Source organism: Phyllostomus discolor, chromosome 12, assembly GCF_004126475.2.
Source record: "Phyllostomus discolor isolate MPI-MPIP mPhyDis1 chromosome 12, mPhyDis1.pri.v3, whole genome shotgun sequence".
Classification (NCBI taxonomy): domain Eukaryota; kingdom Metazoa; phylum Chordata; class Mammalia; order Chiroptera; family Phyllostomidae; genus Phyllostomus; species Phyllostomus discolor.
The window spans coordinates 14897642-14908160 of NC_040914.2; the positions used below are offsets into that span (position 1 = coordinate 14897642).

The 10519-nt window shown below is 44.5% G+C and overlaps 1 pseudogene; it reads right to left on the minus strand.

The window, feature by feature from the left end:
• Positions 1-7796: 7796 nt before the first annotated feature.
• Positions 7797-9166, minus strand: LOC114511523 (annotated as a pseudogene).
• Between the last annotated feature and the right edge of the window lie 1353 nt (positions 9167-10519).

The following is a 10519-nucleotide window of genomic DNA, read 5'->3' on the forward strand; positions in this document are numbered from 1 at the left end:
CATTCTTTCTTTATTCTCTTCAACCAAAACCAAGAAAACAGCACATACAATTTGTCTCCTTCCTGTTTCTTTTATCATTAATTTTTTTCTTTTAAATTTTCCCATAGCCTTGTCCCTTTTTGTCCCCCACTTATTGTGCCCCCAACTTTCAAAATATCTGGCCTGCCTGTCTCTCTAGAATAGTCCTCTCTGCTCACAAGCTAACTAGGGCCAGCAAAGCCCAACAGAACCAGAGGACAGTGTCTGTTTTCAGACACCCTATATCCTGTTGGTGGGCTCTCTTTGAAACAGGCACAGAGAGTTTATGTAAATGACAGCAAAAGCCAGGGATGTGTCCTGTGTTGTGGATGCATCTGGAGGTCTCTGGGTGATTGCAAGGCAGTGAAGGCATAGGGGGCACATGCCCAAAAGCTGGGCGTTTACCTGCTACTTTGTAAGGAGATTTTTACTCCACACACGGTCAAGGGTTTATGTCAGAACGTCTTTGATAGATTTATGCATCTGCTCCCTTACTTGTGAAGTGAAAATGTATCTGGAATTAAAATAATGTTGGCAGTTAGGGTTTTTCCAGCTCTCTAGCAAGTCATTGGCCCGTGACCACACTTGTTAGCTTCCCAGTGTTCCCACCAATGTTAGTGAGGAGACCTTAATGACTTCCTTTGCCCTGATGGGTTATCCTATGGGAGCTGTGGAGGAATTTCAGACAAGCAACTAAGGAGTGAGTGGGTGGTCACCTGAGTGTCTCAAAAGCACATCTGAGTGGGGAAGGCATCCAGTCTCTACATTCTCTAATAATCATCGAGACCAGAGGCCTGAAATGGGCATCACTGTGCTGAAACCATGCTGTGTGTCTGCAGGACCCTGTTCCCTCCTCAGACTCCCTGGGGGAATCTGCTTCTGCCTGTTTCAGCTCCTGGAAGCTGTGCCCATTCTTGGCTCTCATTCCCCCATCACATGTGTTTTTCTTCTCCTGCCCCTGTGGTCACACCTGCTCTTTTCCTTCTGTCATTTAATCTCTTTCTGTCTCCTTCTCTCTCATAAGAACACTTGAGATTATGTGGAGGGACCACCAGTAAATCCAGAGTCGTCTTCCTGTCACACCACCTGAGACTTCATGACCCGTGCAGAGTGTCTGCTGCCAGAACATGTAATAGCCACAGGTTCCAGGGGTGAAACTTGGGATATAATTAGGGAGCAATGATTATCCCTACCACAGTGTTCAAAACACTTCCAAATGACTCCATTTCATATTTTAAAAAACTTTTAAAAACTACCATCTTGCATTCCTGTGTACTTAAATGGGGTAATTATCATTTCCAGAGTTGCTATTCCTCATGGACGCAGCCCTGGACGAGGGTCCCATCACTTCCCACCCTCTTGGACATTTTTATTGCCAGAAATCATTTCAGACAATCTGGTGTCAGGGTGATGACATGGGAATGAAAATGGGGCTGGGCCCTGGTGACAGGCTCTTTGGCTGTGAGCACTTCCTAAGGGTGTGGGGTTTGCTCAAAGCAGATCTGTGACTCTTTAAAAAGCTGGGCCTAAAGTCATTCTTGGGACTGAAGGCAGACACCCATCCTTCATGATTCTTCCACATTGACAGAACTGGAATTATTAACATTTCACAGACAGTGAAACCAAAGGGACCATACTCACTTCCCAATGTGCAATTACTCACAGATGAGTTGGATGCCTTTTTGAACAACAAGCACACACTCTATACAGGCTCCCAGTGGTTGTAGGGGACACACAAGGGAATGTGACAGTAAATGACCTCATGGAGCTGACAGTCTAGTTATGAGGGAGAGGCAATCAAAAAATAAACAAGCGTTCTTTCTTATGGTGATAAATCCTTTAAAGGTTAATGAAATGCAGTGAAGAAAATTGGCAGTGGGTTGGGGATTACATGTTTATATAAGATGGCCAGGGAAATCATCAATGACTTTGTGACATTTGAGCAAGACCTAGAGGAAAGAGGGAAATATCATGCAATTCTCCACAGAAAAAAATTTTAGGTAAATGGCCCATACAGTGTAATAGCCATGGGCCTAAGGTTGCTTGCCATGTTTGAATGTCAGGAAGCCACTGTGGCCAACAATAAATGGGAATAGGAAAATGGCACGAGAAGGGTGAACTGCCAGGAGCTAAAGAGCCTGGGACAGAAAGTAGACCAGCCACCTCACTAAGTGTCCTGTTTGTTTCAGTTGACATTGCCTTCATTGCAAGACTATCTCAGCCAAAGAACTGAGTTGCATGAACTTCTAATGGAAACTCCATGTCCTGTGCAGATTAGAGCTTTAAACAGTGCTAATATAGGATCTTGTGGGTTGGGGTGAAGACTTTAAACTTAGGTGTGATTGAAATGACAGTGACACAAAGGCACTGGGGAAAAAAGGATGACTTGACTTGGGTTTTGAAAGAATTTATTTCTAAGGATTCACAGGACATACTGTGGGGAGATTTATACAAGGTGGGTCAAGGAGGTGGAAGGGAAACTCATAAGGGAACAGTTACAATAACCCCATGTAGGAGAGACGGTGACTTGGCCCTGAGCGTTTGGGTTCTCTCTATACTTTGTATACCAACTGCAGGTGTGCTGATGGGTTAGAGATTAGTGCGAGAGCAAGACAGACATTAAGGTCATGCCAAGATTTTCAACCTAAACAACTGGAAAGACAGAGTTGACCTTGACTAAGATGAAAAAGGCACTGGGAGAATCAGGTTGGGAAGTGGAACAAATAGAAAAGATCTTGGTTGTAAACATTTTATATTATAAGTGCCCAAAGATATCTAAAATAGATACCCCAGATTGGCTTAGCTCATTCTCTTCAAAGGCCCTTTTAAAATACTGAGAAGCTGAAGACAGCAATTATCAGAATTTCTGATGACAGATTTAATGTGTGAGCTCTGGGAGAGAAAAGTGTTTTGTGAGGTGTGGGTCATGCCTCTCTCAGCACTCAGAGCAGTGGACCTGGGGGCTCTAAGATGCTAGACTGTTGCTGCAGAGGCTGCAAAGGTGCCACAGCTCAAGAGCAATGCAGTCTGTCCATTTTCCTGTTTTCATTCAATAATTTTCAGAAGCTGCTTTAGCAAGGCAATTCTCCACTCCTGCCCTTGGTGATCATTCTGGAAGCTTCAACTTTAATCTGCTGCCAAATACATAAAAAGTAATTTAAATAAGTATTTGTTTTCTACAAAAGAAAACAGTCATTTATAGGCTGGTTCATGAACTGAGGAATATAATTTTTAAGTTATATGCTCCTGACATCAGAAACCAAACCGAACAAACAGAGAACATGTAAGTGTCCATCTTGTTCAGGCAGAGAGCCAAGAAGTCTGGGCTTCTCAGATAAATCATACTCAGTGTGTACCGCACATTGTTTTGACGTGTATCACCTACAACCTTCAAAATATATTAACTCCCCCTGCTGGTGGAACATAAAGTTGTAATCTTATGTCTGGTATTCAAATTGTCAGCAAAGCCAGTTTACAGCTTCCTCCTGCTGGATGTTTTTCTTGCGTTTGTGACCACAAAGGATGTGGCCGTGATAAGCCTTGTTTCTGAGTGTGTTTTGTTCAAAGTGATTGTAGGAAGGTTCCGGCTCCTCTATCGGAGCCACACTGAAGACGTCTGCCCCAAACAGTAGCAGCTCCTGGATGAACCAAAGTCTTCTGTACACACCTGCTTTGAGGCTACTTCCCGGTTTGTCACGTTTAGGCATTATCAAATCCAAGGCCTTCTTTCTTGAAAGATGAGGACTCTGCTGCTTTTTCTCATCACCAGCACACACACACACACACACACACACACACACGCACACACACACACATTTTGCTTATTGTGGACCTCCAGTATTTTTCTAAAGAAAAATAATTAGTGCAGACTTTGTCTGTTTAATGTTATTCACTTGAGCCAACTATCTGTGATTTCTTAAAATTAGAATCTTTGAAGCATGGGAGAGAAGAAAGACCTTCATTCTGTGGGCTACAGAGGTGGCAGAGAGGTGGTCCTGCTCTTTGGACACCGGTAATAACACAGAGTAGAAAAAAGCCAGAAACTCCTCCCCCGCCCTTCACAGCCCCTCTAGATTACCTTGTGGTGGTGCTGCCATCTGGTGGTCACAGTACAAATTGCACCTCCCAATGGGCTCAAACCATTTTTTTTTTTTATAGCCCAGGGTCACTCCTAGGGGCAGAACCAAGAAAAATTAGTGTCAACTGAAAATGCAGGCCTCTTTGTTCAAAGTCATTAAGAATTTTAGGATGGTTGAAGCAACTATTAAACTTAACCCAGAATGCAAGCCTATGAAGGCAGCCCTTCCTACCAGGGCAAATATATATGCTTATCCTCTGAGTCAATTCCAGGCCAAATTTAAGTCATAAAACCCTACAGACCTGCAACTAATGTCATCCTTAATGATGAGAACTAGGGGATTTTCACTAAATATGATCAAAAGTGGCAAGCTTTCTAAATGCCTTAGTAACACTTGTGTGCTCTGAAAAAATTGACATGGGTGCCTGCTTGTGTGGATACTCTGAGACAAGGACATCAGTGAGGACAGTGACGCCAGCGACAAAGTCAGCTCAACTCGTCAGCAATTTCAGCAAAGCATTAGCTGTAGGGACATTCTGATCTACAACCACTGAAGGACCTGCCGCCTCTATCAGCTTATTGGCTCCAATCATCTGGGCCACGAGGGACATGCCCTCCAGAGCAAAGAACACTTCTGTACTTGAACCTCCATCTAACTGATGTGAAAAGAATAAAAAGTGCTTGTAAAGCCCCTGGTGATACTTAATAAGAGATTTGTAGGCAGACACCTAGGGTTTCAGAAAAGGTCATTCCTTCTGCAGCCATCAAAAACCAGCTCCTGACCAGCTCTAATCCTCCGGACAGATGGATGTTTTGAACATGGGCTCTAAGGTGACCAGACAGCCAGATCTCCTCATCATGCTCTTGGTTCCATGACAACCACCAACATAAAGTTTTGTGGGGGGAACAGCACCCATCACAGATGGAAACCATATATTCTGGGTTAGACCAGGACAGGTATCCCAGACCATTGCCACCTACCCCTCCAGCACTGTGACCTGTCACAGAGTGAAATACAGCAAGTTCATTCTGACTAGTCAACAAAGAAGGAGAAAGTCCCACTCACTCCGAGTCCATCCCAACCTTTAATGCCTTCTTCCACACACATACATTCAGCCACTTTCTCCCTGTCCCCAGGATCCTAGTTCAGCTTCACTCACTAACAAATCCCCCTGAAACTTGGCTAACTTGTTGACTCAACTGAGGCTGGTCTTCTGATACAGAAGTGAGAGCTGGCTTTTCACAGCTCTCCCAGGCCATGTGGAAACTGTCGCCTCCAAACCATGCATTGAGAGCCAGCTGCCACATCTCTACTGGGTCCAAACTGGAGACTAGACATCTCTGGTCCTAATTCAGTCCCCTGAGCCTGCCCTGCATTCTCCACCTTTCTCAGGCTTCATCCTAGCCTCTATTCTAGTCGGATATTCCACACCCCAAATCTTTTCCTGACTCAAATTTCCAAACTCCTATAGTTCATCTTCTGCATTCATAATGCTCCCAATCTTAAAATCCCTCATCAGTCTCCAAATTCCTAGCCCTCATGGGATCCCCATCTCTTCCTCTCCCTTGTCCACTATCTTTTGTCCCCTGTTCCATAAACCCTGCTTTCCAGTGTGTCTGGTGCTCCATTCTATTCTTCCCCAATGTCAGGGCACTAATCTGAGTCATCAAGAACCTTCTCCTTTCCCCCCACCCTGTGTCTCAGCCCTCACACCCATTGAAGTCTGTGTAAATGGCTCCCCTACTGCACTGCACCAGCTCCAGTGGCTACTCCCTCAACAGGTGGGTCCATCCCTCACTCAATATTCTCAGCTTCATCCTGAGGACCTCCAAAAAAAGCCTTCTCCATGGCACCCTTATGTCACCTTGGACCCATATCATGCCTAACACCCCCAAACCCCGAGACTTTACAATTTCTCATTCTGCCCCCGAGCAGATTCTGCCCCTTCATCACCCCCTTCTAGGCCCACCTCTGCTTACAAACAATCTACCAGTGGTCAGTTCTCCAAGGATCCCGGCCAAACATCCAAGATGCCACAAAGATCAGGACAGGACTATAACCAGAGGGAACATTTATTTCCTGTTTCACAGGTTCTAGTTTTCAACTTTCCATAATCAGGCACGTGGAGTTCACAAAACCAACAGAGAAAGCAAAGAATGGGGACGCTAATGTCTGGTTTGAGCTGTAGGTGACAGAGGGCCAGGAACAGGGTCCCCCAGTGCAGGTCTGTGGGTGGCTGATGTGACAGGGACCAGCAGATTTACTGAAGTTTTTGAGTATTAGGACAGAGCATCTTTTAAAATCTCCATAACTTTCTTCCATGAACATGTAGTAAGAATGTGTGCAGAATTAGAACACTGTTGATGATTAGGAGGCTGCAAAGTTGTGCCTTTTCACACCTGCATGTTTTCTCACATCCTGGGAAACGGGCCACTTGGAGGCAACCTGGGGCCCCAGAAGGACCTGGGCAGTCAGGTATTCTCCTGCTGTGGATGCCAAGTCAGATGGAAGGGAGAAAATTTTGAAACGTGTATTTTAAGGATTATAGCCAGATAAAGAAAAAATGCAAGATTTGAAAATAAGGTAAAGATGGACACTGTGAACAAGATGACAGGATCAGCTAATTATAAGTAGGTGATGTCAGAGTAAAAGATGCATTGCACAAGTTTAAAAAGGCAAGAAAGACTTTATTCAAAATCAGGCTCACTTCTATTTTATATAAACTTTAAGGAGCTAAAACAGCCCTTCCCAGGCTCACTTCTTTCCTACAGCATCACTAGGGAGCCGAAACAGCCCTGCCTACACTCATGTCTTTCTTAGCATCTCTAGTGAACCAAAGCAGCTCTCTCTGCCTACTCTCTCTTCTGGTGCTTAATTCTTTAGACCAAAGCTGAGATTTTTCACTGCCCTCAAAGTTTATCACTGAGTCTCAACAGGCCTTTGTGCTAGATCATTAGAAATACAAACAAGACTAAAATAACTGAAGGTAAAAAGATGCCATTTTAAAACCTTAAGAAGCTACATTTGCCCTTACCTAATAGCCTTCCTTTCACCAGGTTCCTTAAAAGTTGTCAAAAACAAATGAAAAAAAATCGTATGCATTCTCTACAAGAATTAATAATGCAAATTATGTATATGGTATTCATATGGCATATGTTCATTTATATATTAAGTGTGGTGCATTTTCTGCCTCTGAGTGACATAAATAGGGTATAATATTTCACTGGCAAAAAAATAAATTCTTGTGTAGATTAAACAAGATCTTATGGTCTGAGCAAAGTATTTAATATTAAAACTGGTTTAAGTTTGATTGATGTCTTTCAGAGTTAGCACAAATAAACTCTATTTTTCCTTTTTTAAATTTATTGTTGTTCAATTACAGTTGTCTGCATTTTCTCCCCACCACTCCCCCCCCATCCTATTCACACAGACCGCCCTCCCTTGCTTCCACTCCGCCTTGGTTTTGTCCATGTGTCCTTTACAGTAGTTCCTGAAAACTCTTCCCCCCATTTGCCCCCCTCCCCTCTGGTTACTGTCAGATTGTTCTTAGTTTCAATGTCTCTGGTTATATTTTAAACTCTATTTTTTAAAAAATAATAGTTAATAAAAATATTAGAGATTGTCTCTAAACCAAAGAAGGCTATTTAAGCTAACAAATGCCAACACCCATTCCTCCAATTTCTTTCTTTCCTTTTTTTGAGTGTTCAGTTTCCTTTAATGACCCCATCTTCCTGAAGAACAGGTGCAGGCAGCTAGGCGATGGCAAAACATGTTCACTTGAAGAGGCTGCCCTGACTGAAGGCTTTGCCCATGTCCTGCAAGGCCCCCTCCCAGCAGAAGTACTCTCAAGCCAGCATCCGGGGCTCCTCTCTGCCAGGACCCCGTTTCTGCCCAGTGTATGACTTGTAGTCCACCTGCCCGTTTGGACTCAGTGGAAAGGTGAGCTCCTGGCCTTGAAAGGTCCAGAATCCAGAAATGGAGCTGCTGTTGTTGAATCCAAAGAGGATGACACTGGCAAAGGTATTCTTTCTCAGCTTGTCCAATCGCTGGAGTGTTTCAGTGATGAGGCTGCAACATCATGAAGGTCTCGGTGAGCTCCTTGGGGAAGTGGTACCATAGGGACCAGCCATCCTTATCAAAGTGCTCCTCCAAATACGGCAGCACCACAGAGAGTGTGTCCTCATTGGGGACCTTGAGCTTAAATTCATCCAACACAAAGGTACTCTTGGGCAGGGGAATGAAGGGGTCCTTGGCCTTCAACTCAGCGGCCAGTGCCTGCTCACATTCGTCCATCTCCTTCTCAAGAGCAAGGGCAGCTGCCTTCTTCTCATTTTTCCACCCAGCCTGGCAATTCTGCTTCTCCTCCCAAGATCCCTTCTCCTTCCGAGGGGTGTCCGTTTTAGGCTGGCTCTCCGCACACTTCTCAGCATCGAACTGGGCCATCTTCTCACTGAGCCTCACCTCCCCCCTGGACAGCACAGACCTGGGGCTGGTGAATGCAGGTGAGGAACCAGTGGTTGGTGCTGGGAAGGCCTGGCAGACGGAAGGCTCCAGGACCTGTTTATAGGACCACGACAGGGTGCAGACAACTGTGATGTCACAAGTGTCACACTTTGCCCACCACAAGGAGTCTGTCTTCAAGCGAACACCGAGCAGCCCCAGAACTCGCCTCATTTCTCCCTCAGCATTCTCTGTGGCCTGCTTGCTGTAGCGCATGAGGCGCAAGGTGGGGAACACCCAAGTCCTGGCTGGGGGCACTACATTGCTGTCAGCAAAGCTCACCCACTGTGCCGCCTGGGCCGCTGCCTCTGGACTCCTTCCCCACAGCTTCTCATTGCCCACGTAGTAGGCGATGGCATTGCTCCAGAAAACACAGAATCCCTCTTCACCTTCAAATGCTGGAACCTTGCCGGCAGGAAATATGTGGAGAAATTCAGGGGTGCGATTGGTTTGGTCAAAGTAGGGTGGTGAGGACAGCAGGAGGACCTGAGCCCACTCTACTAAGCAGCAGTGAGGGCCTGATGGGTCCCCCAGTTTTCAGGGCATGAGTACAGGGTCCCAGTCACCATGGTGATTCCGCGGAGGAAGGGGGTGGGGGTCTAGTGCTCCCGCGAAGTAATTGGAGTAATCAGAGTCCTTTCCTCCAATTTCTGCAACTCTGCTTTGTCCTTTGCTCTCTGAGCTTTCTCATCCGTGCTTGCTGGCCCTTTCTCTCTTTCTTCTCCTCTGTCTCCTGTGTATCTCCTCACCCCCTACCGATTTAAGGGAAAATGAGTGTGAAAATCCAGATGAGGATAATCCAGAAATTCTACCAGCTTTCCTCAAAGAAAAGCCAATCTCAGAAAAAGGGTAACCAGTGCTTATATATTTTCCTTAAACTGGAACAGATTTTAAAACTCTACCTAAAAATGCCCCCAATTTTCTACAGGACTCTGATAGGCTTGCAAAGGAATTTAATTTAACTGTTAGAACATGTGATCCTGGCTATTGGGTCCTGTTCCAATGAGTAAACCCACTGGTTTGGGGGAGAAAAGCAACAGAATACTAAATAAGATTTCCTGAAAAACTCTTGTAGAGGAGTCCATCCTTCTTAAAAAGGCTTACGGACAAAAATGAAATGCAGAAATAAAAAAGAAACAGAATTAATCAATGACTTTTTAAATCAGAACCTGTCTCCTTTCAGCTAGGGAATGTTACAAGGCAGCATACTTTTGCTGGTCAAATTGGCCCCAATTCACTTGATAGGGTGAGATTTTCTTTCTTTCTTTTTATAAGATTTTATTTTAACTTTTTAGAGAGAGGGAAAGGGAGGGAGAAAGAGAGGGAGAGAAACATCAATGTGTGGTTTCCTCTCACAGGCCCCCCACTGGGGACCTGGCCCACAACACAGGCAAGTGCCCTGACTGGGAATCAAACCTACCACTTTTTGATTATCAGGCCAGCACTCAGCCACTGAGCCACACCAGCCAGAAACAGGGTGAGATTTTCTTGTAAACCATAATGCCTACACATCCTTTCCCCAGAAGGGTGAAATGTATTTAGAACTAAATAAATAGAATACTGAACCAAGTGAATATAATGGTTTTAAAGAAACTTCCACAAAAGAAATATAAGTTTGAGGCTGAATGTTTGTTGCAGGATATTCCAATGCAATTTTAGGCCTTTTCCAGTAAAAATGTCAGCAAGATCAAGTCAGCTACTCCTATTAAAATAACTGTTGGTAGTTATTTGCCTCTACCTAATACTCACCAGTATTTTTTCAAGACCCAATGCAGTAGCTGGAATTAAGACCATTATTCAAGATTACTTAAAAAGAAACCATAATTTAATGTATAAGCCCCTGTAGTCTTCTTGTACTTCCAGTTAAGAAACAAATTGGAAAGGGGTTGAGATTTGTAGATCTTAACGCTATAAATAAGATC